Source organism: Acomys russatus, chromosome 28 (assembly GCF_903995435.1).
Source record: "Acomys russatus chromosome 28, mAcoRus1.1, whole genome shotgun sequence".
NCBI lineage: Eukaryota > Metazoa > Chordata > Mammalia > Rodentia > Muridae > Acomys > Acomys russatus.
Window position 1 is genome coordinate 22,859,451 of NC_067164.1, and position 18,281 is coordinate 22,877,731.

The following is an 18,281-nucleotide window of genomic DNA, read 5'->3' on the forward strand; positions in this document are numbered from 1 at the left end:
GAAGCTGGACAGTGGTGGCACACGCCTTTAATCCCAGCACTCGGGAGGCAGAGACAGGTGGATCGATGTGAGTTCGAGACCAACCTGGTCTACAAAGTGAGTCCAGGACAGCCAAGGCTATACAGAGAAACCCTGTCTCGAAAATAAACAACCAACCAACAACAACAAAAGAGCACTGGATATTCTTCCAAAGGTCCTGAGTTCAATTCCCAGCAACCACGCTGTGGTTCACAAGCATCTACAATGAGATCTGGTGCCCTCTGAGAGAGAGAGAGAGAGAGAGAGAGAGAGAGAGAGAGAGAGAGAGAAATGAATGAGCATATCCAAGCCATTTGTGCTACACAAAGAACTAGCTGATATAGAGGATTCAAATTGTTGTCAAATGAGCCTTCAAAACATTAAATGCTACAGGTGATCTAACCAAGGACATGTGTCATAGAATCAGTTTACACTTGCTATGACTAAATTTTAGTTTGCCTTTTGACTATTAAACCATGTGGGACCAGTTTAGGCCAAATATTACAACTTTTTAAAGTGCTAGATATATTCTTTTCTTATAAATTATAAAATTGGCAATCTAGTCACCACTACCAAGTCTCAAAAAAAGAAAAGTAAAGGCAAAGCAAAATAAAGGTGGCTTCCTATCAAAGATATGCCAAGTTCATAGCTAAAAGTCAGTGTGTGTGTGTGTGTGTGTGTGTGTGTGTGTGTGTGTGTGTGTGTGTGTGTGTTTCAGTGTGCACTGGAACAGAGACTATGAAACAGAGGCAGTGGCATAGCTCGGTGGAGGAGCACCCACCCAGCATGTGCAAGGCCCTACCTTCCATCCCAGCACCACACAAAGGGAGAGGCTATGGGACAAGTGGCACCATTTGATGCCAAATTTCCCAACCCTAAAGATTTACCTGGGGGAACTCACAAAAAGCTTAAAAACATGTTTTATAATGGAAAAAACTCTGGAAATATCCTAAATGTCCATCGATGGAGACAGGCTAAATGAAACATTTGTATTATGGAACATGCATTCACAAGAACAGGATAGATATGCATAATGATAAAAAGATACCTTCAAAATATATAATATTGCTGTTTCATATGCTTGTTTGTTTGTTTGTTTGTTTCAGTACTGGAGAGTCTACAGAGACCCTCACACATATTAAGCAAGAGCTCTTCTACTAAACAGTAACCCCAGCCCTCTTTTCACTGAAAGAGAAAGATAGGAAGAAAGCCTTTGAGATAGTCTCTCACTAACCTGCCCAGCCTGGCCTTCAACTGTCAATCCTTTGCCTCAACTGTCCAAGTAGCTGGAGCTATAGGCCTGCACCACAAGGTCCAGCTCTAATCATGTCTTTCCAATGAACACGATTCTTTTATGAACACCTTAAGTGCAAATATAGACACACACGCACATATATATGTTATATAAACCGCACATCTATGCATGGTATGGCCATAGTGACATGACATACAGATCAGATATTTAGTCTCTTCATAACCCAGCATGGAGTTTCCAAGCCACTTGTGCTACACAAGAAACTGGACTGTACAAAGGGCTCAAATAGATGAGATTGATATAAATATAAATTATATAGCTATATGTGTATAGATATAGATACAGTTGATATAGATAATTACATAGATATATCATGTATAAAATTCTGGAATAAGAACTTGTTCCCTTTGAGAATAAGAACTAGAGTTCATGGATGGAAGGGGAGCTATTTTGTCTTGTATTAAATATTAAAGTTTTTCTATGAATAAATATGCTTTTCATGTAGTGAGATGGGGGGTTTGCTCTTTTCTTTCTTATGTTACTGTTACTGCTGCTACGCTTGGGGGTTTGTGGTTCTTTATTTGAACCGGGTCTTACTACATAGTCCATACTTATCCCCAGCTCCTGATCACAAGCATCTTATTTCTTTTCTTATTTGTTTTGTTTCTGAACATTTTTGTAAATCTAACATGTTAAAATAAACAAACAGCTCACAGTATGTGAGACAGAGGCAGTCTGATTGTGAATTCAAGGCGACCCTGGTCTACAAAGCAAGTTCTGGGCTAGCCAGGACTACATAGTGAGACTGTCAAAAAATAAGTTCTAAATCAAACAGCAGCTTCATAGGGCACTGCAGTCCTTGTTCTGGAGCCTTCCTAAGCACAGTGAGGATGCTGCTGGCGAGGCTGCGTTCTCATCTGACTCTCTCAGGGTGTCTGGCTATAGAGTCCCTCAGTCTGTCAGCAAGGGAATGCTGTTGTCACTACACAATCACTACACAAGCCCACTCCTAGGTCTGCTCACAACAGTGCAGCTGGATTTCCCCAGAGCAAGCGATCATCCTACAGGAAATAGGGAATTAAGTAGAAAGTCATATTGACTTTTATGAAAGGGCTTTTGAAGTTACATACCACCATCCTACTTTATTTCAAGTCATTGCTCAATGATCAACTCAATGGAGCATGGTGACACATACCTATATATACCTAATATATAGGGAGGTGGAGGCAGAGGATTGTGAGTTCGAGGCCAGCCTAAGCTACAGAACAAGATCTTGTCTCCAAAAAGAAAAAGAAAAACAGAGAGAAAGAAACCACAGAGACCACTACAGTCTCCAGTGAGGACTTAGACTCTACTAAGACTATAAAAATAAGACTGTCATCCAAAGAAGACGGGGTGAGTATGGCATGATTCTACTTGGGCACATCCTTTCACATCTCCCAAACATGGGCAGAAATACACACTACTGTTGAGAATCTTTTCTCGACTCTGCTGGGCATCTCACCTAATGGCCAGCCTTTCTCAGAATGTCTTATTCATGTCAGTTCTATTTTAGTCCTTTCTCTGTGGTACTTAGAGAGCTAAAAAGCAGGGAAAGAACATAGGATAAGTTTAAAATGTCAGTTTAAATGAAAACACTTCCCAGAAGGCTCATACATGTTGGGCGGGTGCAACACTGAAACACAACACGTTCATCAGAGTGCTTTCAATGCATCACTGAGGATCCCATAATCCACTGACACAAAAAAGCAAATTTAAAAAACGATCTGAAATCTCCAAAGTAATATAAATTTTTACTAGTAAAATCTTACATATAAAAATAAACTATGGCAGACGAAAGCATTAAGGGGGAAAGGATAGACAGGTGAATTCTATCATTTCAGGTGCCAGCATGTCCGTTTTCCTACCTGTCCTCCTGGGCATAATCCGTGGGCTAATACGTGTCATTCTGAGCAACTCCTGCACCTGACCAGCAGACCTTCTCCCTGTGAGAGTGCTGGGTCCCAGAGTAACCCGAGCTCTCTGAGTTATTATGATGAGTTCCTGCTCTCAGGGCCATGTGTGGGAATTTTTCTGTGGTCTCTATTTCAAGCTACTGTTCTTTCTAGTCATGTTTCTTCCTCATCTTGCCTCCCCTAGACCAAGTAAAAAACATCTAACCCCTAAAGTTGGAGCTTAATACCATCTATACTTAATATTACTGAGTATGTATGAAATATCAAATAACAGTAAATGCATGGTATTTTGTCAGTTAAGGAAGCAAATGAAATTTTTTTTCTACAAGTTCAGTTTTTCAACAGTTAAAGTCAGAGGAATAAACAAAGTCTTAGGATCAAAAGACCTTCTCGAAGAAATGTGCTGGAGGTTGGTCTGATGTATTTTGCACTGCTTGCTGTCTCTGCCCCACCTGTACCTTGCCTAAGAGCCTAACCTATTTGATCAATAAAAGGCCACCACACCTCGGCAGGGCAAATGGGATAGACATGGCTAAGGTTCCTGGGCTAGGGGAGAATCATAGGAGGAGAGAGACAGGAGGAGAGGAGAGGAGAGGAGGTCACACCATCATGGGTTGGATGGATAGAGAAGCACATGGCTGGCATGGATGGAGACTTGGCCCATTAGCAAGTATTTGGGATTATGGATGGGAGGTAACTTGATAGAAATTATTAGAAGCAGATGGCATGGGATTGGGGCAGGTATCCCATACCTACCACTCTATGGGAAGTAGTTTAGGGGATTAATATCTGCCCTGCCCAGGTTAACTAAGGCTATTTTTTCCTATTTCATAGCTTAACTAAGGCTATTTTAAAATATAATAGGTGTCTGTGTCTTGGTTGATTGCTAGTGGGTTAGAAAATACTGTCGTAATAATTATAGGCCAAATAATAAGCATTGTTAGGCCATATTGGTAAATTAACCACAACAGAAATGGTCAGGCCATATGCTATGTGGTGTCCTACAATGTCCCATTGTGTGAGAAAACTGACATGTAAGGAAGCAGGTAACTTACTCCATTCCCAGGAAAGAAAGTGCAGAGTCATTGCTATCTGGCATCGAAGGGGTGAGTAAATTAATGCATTCAATGCTTAGATCTGATGTGGGCAAAGTGAATCTAACCAGCCTATAAATGTGAGTAGGATACACAAGCAGAACGCAGGGACAACGTTTCCATCAGCAAGTCAAGGAAAAGAAAGGTACAGTTCAATTTGGGAGTCAGACGTTTCAACAGGCTAATTTCAGCACTGAGCACATGCTCAGGGGAACCCCATGGATGTGACATGTGTGAGGGCCACGGGGAAGGAATATACCAGCTCCTGATGGCCTCCTCAGCGCTGGACAGAGCCAGCCTTGCCACACAACCCCACATGCCCCCTCCAGAATCAGAATGCAGTCCATGCTGACTTTGGATGTTTTCTTACTGTTTTAAATATGAACAGCAGTGTCTTCAAACCAAGGGAAAGGCAAGGTTACAGTTCTTTTCACAGTTGTTTTTAAAATGAGAAATAGTCTATTTGGTTTGAAAGAAGTGCATTCACGCACTCATTTACTTTAGCAATTTTTGACATTAACTAGATTGAACTTCGGTTTTTCAAGCCATGCATTGAGTAAGAGCGCCCTCATCAGGCCACACCAACATGATGTTATGTTAACATTGTTAAACTGTTCCTTGGCTTCCACAATAGGAAAATTATGCAATAAGAAGTGAAAATTGCAGAATTATATGCCAGCTTCCCAAAAATTTTCTCCAAAGCCATATTACCCAAATTGCCATTTAATAAAGGCAAAATGTTTTATGTGAAGGTAGAGAAAATTCTAAGGTATTAAAATGTTTCTGCTTAAGCCCCACGTCTATGATCTTGAACATGTCTCTTAGCCTCTTTTTTACTCATCTTTAAGACTGGGGCCTTTAATAAGTCTCTCTCTTCCGAATCAGAGCATTTGAAAGACCCCTAGTCATTACATGTTACTTAGTGGGGATGGTTGCGTACATGCCACTGTGCACATGTTGGGGCCAGAGAACAGCTAGTGGCAGTTGGTTCTCTCCTCCCACCATGTGGGTTCTGGGAATTGAACTCAGAACATCAGGCTTGGCAATGGCTACCTTTACCCACAGAGCCTTTTTGATGACACCCCAAATAACTTTAAAGTGCTTTAAGATAAAATATAAAGTAACCATCATATATTATAAATATTGTGTTTTGAAATGACTCCAAATCACTTGGTTTGCTTAGACGCTGAGGGAGCAGTTAACAGAGCAAAGACGTCTGTTATTTCTACACACACTCTTATAGCCACTCATGGAAGTTTCTCTGAAGCAGCTCATATGATAGGACATAAAGCAAGCCTCAACAAATATGTGAAATTATTTATTCTACCCAAAGATGCATCAAATAGATCCTTCATCATGATCCAGCAAAGCAGGGATGACTCAACATGTACAAATCAGTAAGTGTAATGCTTCCTTCAGATGGAGTCAGGAGCACAAACTCCACTCTTACTCAATTCCGTGCTTGAAATCTTAGCTGGAGCCACAGTGAGAGAAGCAAGAAAATGAGAGAGAAATATGAAAGAAACAAAAGTATACATATTTGCACATGCTATCTTGTGAATTTTTTTTAAAAAAGAGGGCAGGCAGTTAGAAGAGGCGGATCTGGGAGGAGTGAAGAGGAAGAGAGGGATAAGTGGAATCTAGTACATTATATGAAATGCTCAGAGAATATAAATACTACTTTAAATGTTTTGAAACCCTAAAAAAAAAAACTAGAAATAGATCTGCCATATGGCTCGGCTATACAGCTCCTGAGTATTTAGCCAAAGTGTTCCAAGTCAACGTGTCACAGAGACACCTGCACACAGAAGTGTATTGCAGCACTTGTCATGATTGCCATTTTGTGGAATAAACTAGGTATGTAACAGCAGAGAAATGGATAAAGAAAATGCCATTTGCATTATACAATGCAATCTTTTTTTAATTGTTTGTAAATTTCATAGTACATACAATGTATTTTGTTCATATTTACCTCAACTCCCTTTCTTCCGCACCCCAGAACTGTCTCCAACGTGGTTCCGTTCAATTCATGTCCTCTTTCCTTTCTCAATTATAATAATGATGTCCACAATGGAATCATTTTATTCATAAAGGAGAATGAAGCAATGGCATTTGCAGCCAGTGTCTATAACTGGAGATAATCATGTTAAATGAGTTAAATCAATCCAAAAAAGACAAATATTAGGTGTTTTCACTCATTTCTTGCTTGTAGATTATATATAAAAGCATACACATGGCAAGAAGGTAGAAGCACACCAGGCACGCCCGACCTTTTGATATTGCAACAGGGCCCTGTCATCTACAGAATTCACGCTCAATCACCAGGCAATTGAGTCAAAAAAGAAAAAACAAAAAGTCTCATGCTTTAAGGACGTTTACAATTTTGTGACGGGCTGTATTTACAACTGTCCTCAGCTGTGTGCAGCCACAGATGACCCATGGCACATAGGTTGGACACACCTGGAGGGGAACAGAGGAGACTGAGAGGGAGGAAAGGCATGAAAGGGAAGTATGGGGATAGTCCTAGCATAAATACATATTCATATGAAGCTGTCCTTATGTAACATGTACAATGAGCATGCACGGTGGGAACTAAAAATAATATTTTTAATCGTATTTAAAAGCTTAAAAGGCTACACCATTCATTTTTCTCCTTTACCTCTGACTAAACCACTCAGGGATTCAGGCATGAAACTACTCAAGGAATTTTAAGCAGGAAAAGAGTTAATATAGACACTGTATTCTTACTGGAGTCATTGGCACAAGCTCTAAATGGGTTTCCAAAAATCTCACAGACAGAGGAGTGGTTGTCCATGGTAGAGGGGCCACCACGGATGTAGAGAGACTTCCTAGAGTGAACAACTTTGCTGGAACAAAGCCTTAGCCATTCATTAATGGACTGTCTACCATGAGAGAGGTCTGAGCACTTACAGCAGGCTAAATTATTCAAAACCCACAATGAGTCCTCTCTGGCCCTTCAGAAGTTTGCTAGCACAGCTTCCACTCAGAGGGGCAATGTCCAACTGTCAGAAATAGACGCGAAGCCTTCACTTTGGCTCAAAGAAGCACTTGGGCATGAAACGGAGGAGACAAAGAGAGATGGCTCAGAGGTTAAGAGCACTGGCTGCTCTTCCAGAGGTCCAGAGTTCAATTCCCAGCAACCACATGGTGGCTCACAACCATCTATAATGTGATCCGATGCCCTTTTCTGGCCTGTAGGTGTACATGCAGGCAGAGCACTGTATACATAATAATAAATAAATACATCTTTAAAAAAAAAAAGAAACTGAGGAGAACAAGTCTTTGGCCACCCCACGTCCCACTGTAAGAATGACCAAAGCAAATGCTGCTCCACCCCGTAGGTTGGGGTTTCCCAATGTGCTTTTTATTTGAAATATACTAATCTAAAATAAACAATAGTTTTTTTCAAATGACAGTATTTAAATATGACACTCTTTACAACTATTTAAGTTTACAGTTTAAAATTTTTAATGCCAGCCTAGTAGTATGTGGTGTACAGTGTCGGGAGCCGCTCCGCCATTCCAAGATGGCGCTGGCTTCCTGTTTCCTGATTCTTCACGGAAGCCCTTATGGCCAGTGCGCATGCGCAAGCACGTCACCCTTACATAACCCGCTTACGCAGGCGGTATGCTAATTAGGTATTCTCTAGAGCACCAATGACGAGAAGACACGTCCCTCCACGCCTCGATAGTTCCTATATAAGCCGTGGATTTTACGGGGAGAGGGTCCTTCTCCATCAGTCTGCAGAGAGCTGTACAATAAAATCGCTGTCAGAAGAATCCTGAGTTGCCGCGTCTCCTTTATCGGTGAAAGGTGCGCGCGACAGTACAGGGCTTGTTTGTTTACAAATATATAGAGAGGGCATTCAATCAAAACAGTTTGAGGATTTCTGACATAAAGAAGAAAGTCGAAAATGGCTGTGACCAGTCAAAGAAACCTCGATGGAAATTTTGAGGCACTGGATCTTACAGAATTAACTAAAAAAGCAACCATGGTGGCATAAGCTGGTTTGGGCAGGAATCTGGGCCGTCAGCTGAAAAGTATAGTGTATCAACCCAGCTGTTAATTGGAGATGTTACTGGATAGTGCACTGGTTTCATATTCCAAAGATTGGAAAATTGCCTGCAACAGCTGTAGGAGGTGGATTCTTTCTCCTTCAGCTGGCAACCCCTACTGGGTACATCAAAGTTGACTGGAAACGAGTAAAAAAGGACATGAAAAAACCCAAAGGGCAGTTTAAAATTTGTCAGAATAACCAAATACCAACTGAGGTCAACAGTAAAGCTGAGGAGGTTGTGCCATTTGTAATGGAGAATGTTCTAGTGACTGGGGGATTTTTTGGGGAGACTTTCTGCTTAGCATGGCATCCTAAGAAAACGTTCACGTCAGTGTTCTGTTTTTGTTGTTGTTGTTTGTTTCTTGCCAGCAGCTTCTATACTCCAATATAGGACAGCTGACACTCCTCTTCTCCTGTGCCGTCCTCCTGCTGTGGCAAATCTGAATGGCTTTGGGCTTCTCCTGGTACAGGGTTAATACAGGCCTTCTCATGAGCTTGACATGTTGGAAGAGACAGTAGATGTTAACTCTTCCAGTACACTCCTTACTTGGTTGATGTGTAGCTTAGCAACATATACCTTTTCCCTTGTGTAAGATCCTTTCCCAAACTTGATTTGGAATGCCAGCATGTAGTTGCCTTAGTATATGTTACATGAAAAGGAACCAAATACATTTGCCTCTAAGCATGTAAGATTTTGGTATCTTGGTGTATGCTTTCTTTTTGAGTTGGTTGGGACTATAGAAAGAGAGGTGTTTATACTTGCTATAATTATCCTGCCAAAATGGCAATGTAAGCACTATAACTAAAAAGACTGAATACGAAACGAACTTCTGCTAAAGATGTGTGAAGTAATGTAGGTATTGTATTTGGTAGGCAGATTTTTACAGAAACTAACTACAAGAAATTTATTGTTTGATGGTCAGATGAGTCACTTATGGGTATTAAGATCCAGTCCAGAAATGTTTTCCACCATTCTACATACTGCATCTTATGGCTGTATTTAAGGGATTTAGGTGGGAGAAGGAAAAAAATTGTTGCATACTTATTTCATAGAAAGGGTTCTATGCTTTGAAATTTGAACTGTTTTTCACATTTGTTAAAATATTAGGAGTAGAAGTATTTCTTTATGAAAATTCTGTTTCTTTATCCAATTTGTATGAAATACAACATTCAAGCAAGAATTTTGAAGAGATGTTTCAGACATTCAGAATTGAGAATAGCCCATGTGAAATAAATTATTTCCATCAAATGCAAAAGAAGGAGGAGGAGGAAGGAGGAGCAGGAGGAGGAGGAGGTCATCTGGTTTTGGCAAGAGCCCCAGTTGAGTATACACCTCCCCAGTCAAAATAGCCCTGATAGGTAACTGTTAATATTAGTAACAAAAGTAACGTTAAGGCACACAGTATTTCTACTCAGGAGCTATGATCTATTACAGAAGTTTACAGAAGCAAAGGTCTAGATACAGTATTCTGGATATACAAGTAAATGGTAAATGCATATTTATTATATTTTACTTACTACACTCCACATAAATTATCCTATTAATTCCCCACAATTACATTCTAAGATATACATTGTTATTACTATCATCATCATCATCATTATTAGCACCACCTCACTTTTCAGGTTAAAAAGGAAAACAGTACCAGGTAAGTTTAGGTAATATATTCAAAGAGATCTAGCACACAAAGCCAAGACTCTTGAACACGAAAGCCCATGTTCACTGAAGCTCAAGTGACTTCACTCCTACCCACTCAGGCTCATCTTTCTTACATCTCAGGTCCATAGTCACATGTGTTGGAGTCTGTGGCAAGAAAGCATTCTGAAATCCACAGCGCATCACTCTTAACTGCCAGAAGTACTTAGTTTCCCTACAGCCATCATTTGACAAGGATAATGAAACAACTTAACAACCAGTATGCACCGGCACCACTCAGAACACATGCCAGCCTGGGGACGGGTGCAGGGTTACCTGTGTCTCCAGCAGAGTCATTAGCCCTGCCCAGGCCTACACGTGTACTATATTGCCAAAACCTGGAAAACAACCTGCCCAACCATTTCACTTCTGACAAAGAATCAAAAGACCAAATAATCTCCTGCCAATGACACAAACAGAATATCCAGTATCATAACTGACTGATGGGCTTGTGGATGAGTGACACACACTCTAGGCGGCTTCTTACACACGTCCCCATCACTGGACAAGCATTTCTGTAGCTTCCAAAAATGCAACTGAAGGTTCAGAATAAATGTCATCTCTTGCCTTTGGCCTTAACCACTGATTGTATTTGCCAGTACCATGGTGCATCTACCTCGAGCTGCACACAAGTCACTGTGAGACCATCCTAGCTCACCTACAGTCTGACTCAGCCATGGAGGAAGCACAAGATTCTCCACCATTTTTAGAAAGCTCCCAAGTTGATGGGAGAGTTGATGAGAACAGACAACATTTGTAGAAAACGCTGTGAGAGTTTTTATACGAGGATTTTTCTAAATTCAAAAGGAGAAATGTGGGGATCAAGCAGTGTACAACACAGATGCAACTTGAAAAAGAACTCAGAGCTACATAGTATATGAATCCAGTTTATATGAAATGTGTAGGTAAGCACACTCAGAAACAGGACATAGTGGTGATGAGGGGCCAAAGGTTATCTGGGCCAAGGCAACTTCAACTTCAACTTCAAAGCCCTGATCTTGTGAACGCTAACCAGTCAGGAGAGAAGTCTACTCTAGAGTCACAGCCACCTTAGAGCCACCTCACCTCTTCTGCTTAGTTAGAGTTGCACTGCCCCTGACTGGGCCACTAAGGTATGTGCAGCATTTTTCTCGTGGTAAGAATTCATGAGTGTCTAATTCTCTTGGTTCGTTACTCTCTACATTGCTTTTTAAACACAACTCTACCACCAAGTGGACAATGCAAAGTCAATTTATATAATGTTCATCTTTTTTCCAAGTCCTTCCTCCAAATTCACATGTTGCTGAAAATCTATTAGCCTCAGTCTAGTATATAGTCCCCCAAACGCACTCCACAAAGACAGAATACCTCAAAAGATGAGCTATGGTAATGAATCTTTTTCTAAGCTGGGCATGGTGGTGTATGCCTTCAGCCCCAGCCCCCAGAGGCAGGAGGATCTCTGAGTTCACCAGCCTGATCTCCATAGTGAGCTCTAGGACAGCCAGAACACACAGAGAGACCCTGTCTCAAAACAACAAAAACATAAGGGGCTAGAGAGGTGCCTCAGAGGCTTAGAGCATAGGCTGCTCTTCTAGAAGGTTCAATTCCCAGCACACATGGCACAGCTCACAACTGTCTGTAATCCCAGTTCCAGGGCATCTGATACCACACACAGACACACATGCAGGCAAAATAGCAATGCACATAAAAAGAAATTAATTTTTAACAGAAATTTCCCCCTCTTTTTTTAGAAACTCTCCCTTTAAAAAGAAGAAGAAGAAGAAGAAGAAGAAGAAGAAGAAGAAGAAGAAGAAGAAGAAGAAGAAGAAGAAGAAGAAGAAGAAGAAAGAAAGAAAGGCCGAATAGTACCAGGAGTCCTCCTGCCTCTGTCTCCGCAGTGTTGGGGCTACAGGTGCACACCACCACACATGGCTTTTAATGTGAGTGCTTAGGATCTGAACTCGGATCCCCAGAATTTCACATCAAGCACTTGATCCACCATGCCACTTCCCAGCCATGCCTTGGCTTTTACTTTCCACTCTGGGATTTCTATGTGTTTTCTTTTTATAACGTTTTGTAATGTCCTCTACTTGAGGGGATGTCATAGCACATTAACTCTCTGCTCATGGCTTCGTTTTGCTAGATGTATTTTGAAGTGGAGTGTTTGTCTAGTAAACCCAACATCTGGGGTGCCATAAGAATAGTGCCTATTGATTGTTTTTCTTTCTATGCAAGTTTCATTTTTCCCCAAATAACTAGACATTAAAAATAAAATGTGGGGCTGGAGAGGTGGCTCAGAAGTAAAGAGCACACTGCTCTTGCACAAGACCTGAGTTCAGCTCACAGTGTCCATTCAGAGGCTCTGAAGTTACACACACACACACACACTCTCTCTCTCTCTCTCTCTCTCTCTCTCTCTCTCTCTCTCTCTCTCTCCCTCTCTCTCTCTTAAAAAGTAAAATTAAAATAATGTGAAAATGCTTCCAATCAGATCCCACCTCCACATGCAGAACTTATGATGGTCTGTTTAGTGCCTTTTGTGAAGTTATTCTGTAAAACTTGTATTCTTTGTCATGTTCACTTTTCTACTTGGTTAGCTTACTGGCCAGCCAATGAAACTTCCTTAAAGGCCCACAATTAATAAACCCTCTAGCCTTGCTGAATGGTTTTGTACAGATGTGGATGTAGACCTTCAAACTTCGACTGTTTAAAACTTAACTGTCCGTTCTTGTTTGTGCAGAGTCTCAAGCGAGCTCCGAGGTGAGGGTTTAAGGTTAGCTCCATCCTTTGCCTGGCTGACTCACTGCCCATTCATCGACACGAGCAGCTACAATCTCAAAAACACATCTGAGCTTCTCACAGCCCTTAGAGAGACCTCACTCCACAGCTGATCCTCCTTAGTTTTGAGTTAATCTAGTGTTTGCCACAGGTTAACTCAGGCTTCTACAAAGTTAAAATACTTGCCTCTACTGACTTTTGACAATGTCTTCTTCCCCCTTGGGAGGCATACATTTCTAATATTGTGTGGTTTGGCTGGAGTGCACTGTGCTTGCTTTGGTTTTGAGACAGGGCTTTGTTGTGTCACCTGGGTTGACCTCAACCTCGTAAACTCCCTGCTCCCCCCACCTCCTGTGTACTGGACTCAAATATGTGACACACTGTGTCTCAGGTAGAATGAGTTCCAAATGCAGTCTTCATTCTCTGGTAGCTAACAAGCTTCCCTGAAGCAGGGACTATTGTTTCTAATAGTGGCTGGAAGTGTGGGAGGGACTAGAACACATCAGAAACCACAGAGTCCACTGTCCATAGAGACGCAGCCATTTCTCTTCAATAAAATATCCCTGAGATACTAAAAGCCATTGGTAAATTTTTAGAGCTCTAAAAATGTTGCCTTTGAATTTTTTTTTTTGCAATTTTTTTATTGCTCTTATGGAGGGAAATTTTTCTAGCCCTCCTCATTCTGTCATTTTGCTGGCACTCTTGCATGATTTTAAGCTAAAAACAATCAAAATTTATGGCTAAGAACAAAAGCACTAGGAAGTAGCCAATCACCCCTACCACAGAAACGGAAATCTAGGAGTTGTGAAGTACTACAGACATAACAGAGTCTGCAAAACTGGCCTGAGGCCCATTCAGAATGTGTGCTAATTCCCAGCCCCCTCCATCCTCCTTAATTACATTTTCTTTTCCTTCAACAACTGTACCAAGATACATGAAAGCAGGCTGACTCAGTCTCATTGACCACACTCTATTTAGTACTAAAGAAGTGTGCTCTACATTTCACACCATCAATTTATAAACTCTAAAAACAACAGAATAACAGAGGGTTGGTTGGGAAGGAAAGGGAGTAGTAGCACAGCTGGGTTGGGCACTGTGGGCTTGTGAAGGAAACGGCATTTAGAGACTGGGTGACTGATTAGGAGAATTTGGGAAAGATGGCACGTCTCGTAATTGGCATAAAATGGCATCAGATTGGTCACTGGACTTTAATTGGCCACCATAGTAGTCAATATAAAAACAGTGAAGTTAGTTGGGGAAGACAAAGGGGAGTCTTGAACAGCATGCAGTGGTTAATCCCTAGTCATAGGAGACGCTCAGTGCTCAGGGTACCAGACTGTTATCAAGACCCTGAGTTAGGGAAGGAGACAAAGGGATATGAGGGATTTCAAAGCACCCCACTCAAGTGCGTTCCTTCAGCACTTCAGAGACCTTTTTCATACTTCCTCCAATGGGAGGAGGAAGCCAAACTCAGCCTTAGAAAATGCTGCCCCTTTTGAAAGTGCTTCATGAACTAGTTACCTAACTTCCAAACTAGACAATCCAAAAGTGTAAGTCACAGAGTCCTTGCCTCACAAGCTACCTACCATCCATTTAAACTTTTCAGTGCCACCCGTTTGCGTTTCTTTTCTATTGGAGGTTCACATACTATGTTAACTTATTAAAGACCTCAGGACTGCCACAGTTGAAGAGATCTGCTTCTAGCTGGGCAAGGTGGCAGAGGCAGGTGGATTGAGAGTTCGAGGCCAGCCTGGTCTACAACGTGAGTCCAGGACAGGCAAGGATACACAGAGAAACCCTGTTGGGGGGAGGGGGCGGAATAAGGTGAGAGCAGCCGTACTGTCTACACTGAATGAGAAACCGATGTGAACACGGAAGGTAAGATGAAAATGAGGACTGGCCTTCCTCCCAGAGCTCATTTTCTTTCCTGGATGAAATCCCTAGAGGACTTCCTAGGTTTTCCTTGGCAGCTACGGTTGGCTTCAAAGCTGTGCTCTGTGCTCCCTCTGCTGGCTGTGACACAGCAGCCAGGTTTCAAACAACTACAGCGAGGTAACTGGCAAAGCTGGGGTGGCCCTCAAGAACGTGTGCCACGTCTCAGACATTTGGCTATACTTTCCGCAAAGTTGGGAGCTCAACCTTTTCTCTATTGTTCTTAAATGAAGTTAAAGGTGAGTGGTTGATTAATCACTGTACTTTACTCCATGAACTGCAGCCATTGTGTGTGTGTGTGTGTGTGTGTGTGTGTGTGTGTGTGTGTGTGTGTGGTGTTCTAGGGATAAAAAGATTAGAACCCTTGGCCTGTTCTCTTAGGAATTTACTAGTTAAAAGGGAGAGAGAGTGGCACAGACAACTAGGTCATGCTGTAACATGCGCTTTAAGTGATGACTCAGATATGATCATGAATGAATGGAGACGTAACTCACATTGGCCAGGACAGGGTATGGGAAACTCATCTCATTGGGCAGATTTGGTTACATGGCAGAATCAGATCATGATCACAGCAGCCATCCGTTCTGAAATGCCTGCAGGAGCCTGCCACAGTATGTTTATACACTTTAGTTTGTGAACTGGGCTCAAAGAGATGAAGTTTGGAGAAGCCAAATTCAAACAACTAGAAAGTAGCAAAGTCAGCAAGGACTCCAAAGCATCTTCAGCTTCTTCCTGCCACACTACCCTGAAAGCTGTTTCCAATAAAGGAAAAGGAGGGGAGGGGCACAAAGGAAGGAAACGGAGGTTCTAATCTGGACCAGCTCTCAGGCTGCAGTGCCTTCTCTCTCTGGGGCCTTTTTCTGCATCTATAAACTAAGGAGTTGGGCTAGATGATTCCTAGGGCTTGTCTGAAAGGGAGATAGTTGAGGTGAAGGTACTTGCCACCAAGTCTAACAACCTAAGTTTGATCCCAGGCACCCACATGGAGGAAGGAGAGAACCAACTCCCAAGAGCTGTCTGGCCTCCACATTTGTGTTTTCTCATGATAGATAGATAGATAGATAGATAGATAGACAGATAGATAGATATTGATAGATAGATATCACACACTCACACACAAATAAAATGTAAGAAAAGGAGAATAATTTTTAAAGCATTTATTCCACGCTTGAGCCTGCCAGATAACTGAGAGCAGGGTAAAGCTGGGTCTCTGCCTTCATTCCCTTTACTTTGGGGCACCTGTTTACCTCTGCACACAGACTCAAGCAGCATCTGTCTAAAAGCCAGGCCCATCTAAATACTGCATTCCCCTTCATGTCTGTCTTAATTATGTTACTATGGCTATGATGAAATACCATGATGGAGAAAGCAAGTTGGGGGCTGGTGGTATTGCACTCACAGTTACACGTAACAGTTCATCAAAAGCAGTGAGGGCAGGAACTCCAGCGGGGCAGGAACCTGGAGGCAGGAGCCGATGCAGAGGCCATGGAAGAGTGCTGCTTACTGGCTTGCTTCTCATGGCTTGGTCAGCCTGCTTTCTTAGAGAACTCAGGGGTAACATCAATCACTAATTAAGAAAATGCCCTACAGGCTTGCCTAAAACCCAATCCTATGGAGTCATTTTTTTTTAAAGATAAATTTTATATTTAATAAATCCAGGATAAAAAAAAAAAAAGAAAAGAAAGAAAGAAATCCAGCATCAGTACAAGTATTTGTTATGGGAAAAAACAGGAAACAGTTTTTATCCACTAATACTTATTTAAAAGCATTTAACTTTAAACGGTGTCTTAGCAATTACCTCCTTCAACAGTGTGTTCATTCACGGACTGTTTGATCATCAAAGCATGTAAAAACTGACCCTTCACTATTGACTCACCCCAAGCAGTGAGGTAAGTCTAGGTGGATTGAAGGAAATTTGGAAGATCCAAGCAGGGTGACAAGGGAACTTCAGGAGTTTGCACTCAGATGTAGCACAAACAAAGCACTCCTCTTTTTTTATTACTAAAGCAAGCAAAACAAGATGTGACTTTACAGTTGGCTTAAGCACGTACATCAAAGGAGCAGACCTGGTGTTATGCCTTATGAATGTGATCTTGGTCCTCCCAGGCTGTCACCTTTCCCATAGAGATAGTGTGAACATGCCGACGTCTCCCCTTCATGTCCTTATTTTCAAGGGCATTTAACTTACCATAGTTTATGCGATTCTTTCTGTCAGATGGGCACTCTGCACTGTGGTCTGCCCTTAGGTCACATTAGGGTCCCAACTTTCTTACACAGGCTGCCACAGTACACAGGCTGCATGTGTTTCAAAGTCGCACGGTCTGTGCCTTTTCTCTGTCTTCGTTTAGAGAGAGCATCCGTCATGTTCTAGAAGTACAGAAGTTGTCTCCAGCTGACCCCACCCCCGATAGCATGGTGGAGAATAATGTCCCTGCCGCTGTCCTTCCTATCTGGGTCAGCACCGTGTTCAAGCAGATCATGGGTGGTCTCCTCTTGGGCAGCCTATGAGTTTTATAACTTCAGAAGCCCTATTTGAAGGATTCGGATGAGCATTCCACACACACCCTAATTACTTATATATTTTATTTCTTTTTGATACCTCTCCAACACAGTTTCTCCTCCCTCTACTTCTCCATTTCCAAAACAAAAAACAAAAACAAAAACAAAAAAACAAAAGCAGGCCTCCCAGGAATATATACGGAACATGGCATATAACAAGAAAGTATAAAGACTAAGCACAAACACTAATCTATCAAGACTGGGTGAGGAAACCCAAGAGGAGGAAAGGGGTCCCAAGAACATAGGAAGGAGTCAGGTACACCCCCCAATTCCCACTGTTAGGAGTCCCACAAAAACACCAAGCTAACAACCATAACATATATGCAGAGGACCTAGTGCAGACCCATGGAGACATTTTCTTAACTGTGGTTCCCTCTTCTCAGATGACGTTAGCTTGTGTCAAGTTGACATAAAACGAGCCAGCACACCGGGCTGCAGGCACAAATGTGAAAGTAACTGAGGCATCCTATTGTCAGTTTATAGAAGTCCTGTTTCTCACACACACACACACACACACACACACACACACACACGGTGCCTAAAGGTCAGGAATTGACCCAAACTTCAAGTCACCTTGAATTTCAGGAATAGAAGGGCCTTGCAGGATAAACAAGGCCCATTCACCCACTCCACACACCCTCAATCCCACCCAACATAAGACAGAGCAAAGCTAATCCTGTAAAAGGCAGCTGTCCCTGCAGCAGTAAGGACATCTCTGAAGAAGCAGAAAAAAAGACGGATCAACCAAACTGGCCAGGACTGCTCAGTTAAGCCCGTTCTTTGTCTGTCTAAACCTAAAACTCATGTCAGTGTCTTGATGAGGGGTTCAGGGTCACCAGGCCCTTTATCTTTTTCTCTTCCTAATGAATACTGATTAAATTTCCTTTCTCTGCTTTTCACCCTTACTCTCTCTTTAACTTGAATACTGGGGTGGGGG

The 18,281-nt window shown here is 42.0% G+C and overlaps 1 pseudogene; it reads left to right on the forward strand.

Moving 5' to 3' along the window:
- Positions 1-8,256: 8,256 nt before the first annotated feature.
- On the forward strand, positions 8,257-8,715 carry LOC127210979 (FUN14 domain-containing protein 2-like; annotated as a pseudogene).
- Positions 8,716-18,281: the final 9,566 nt, after the last annotated feature.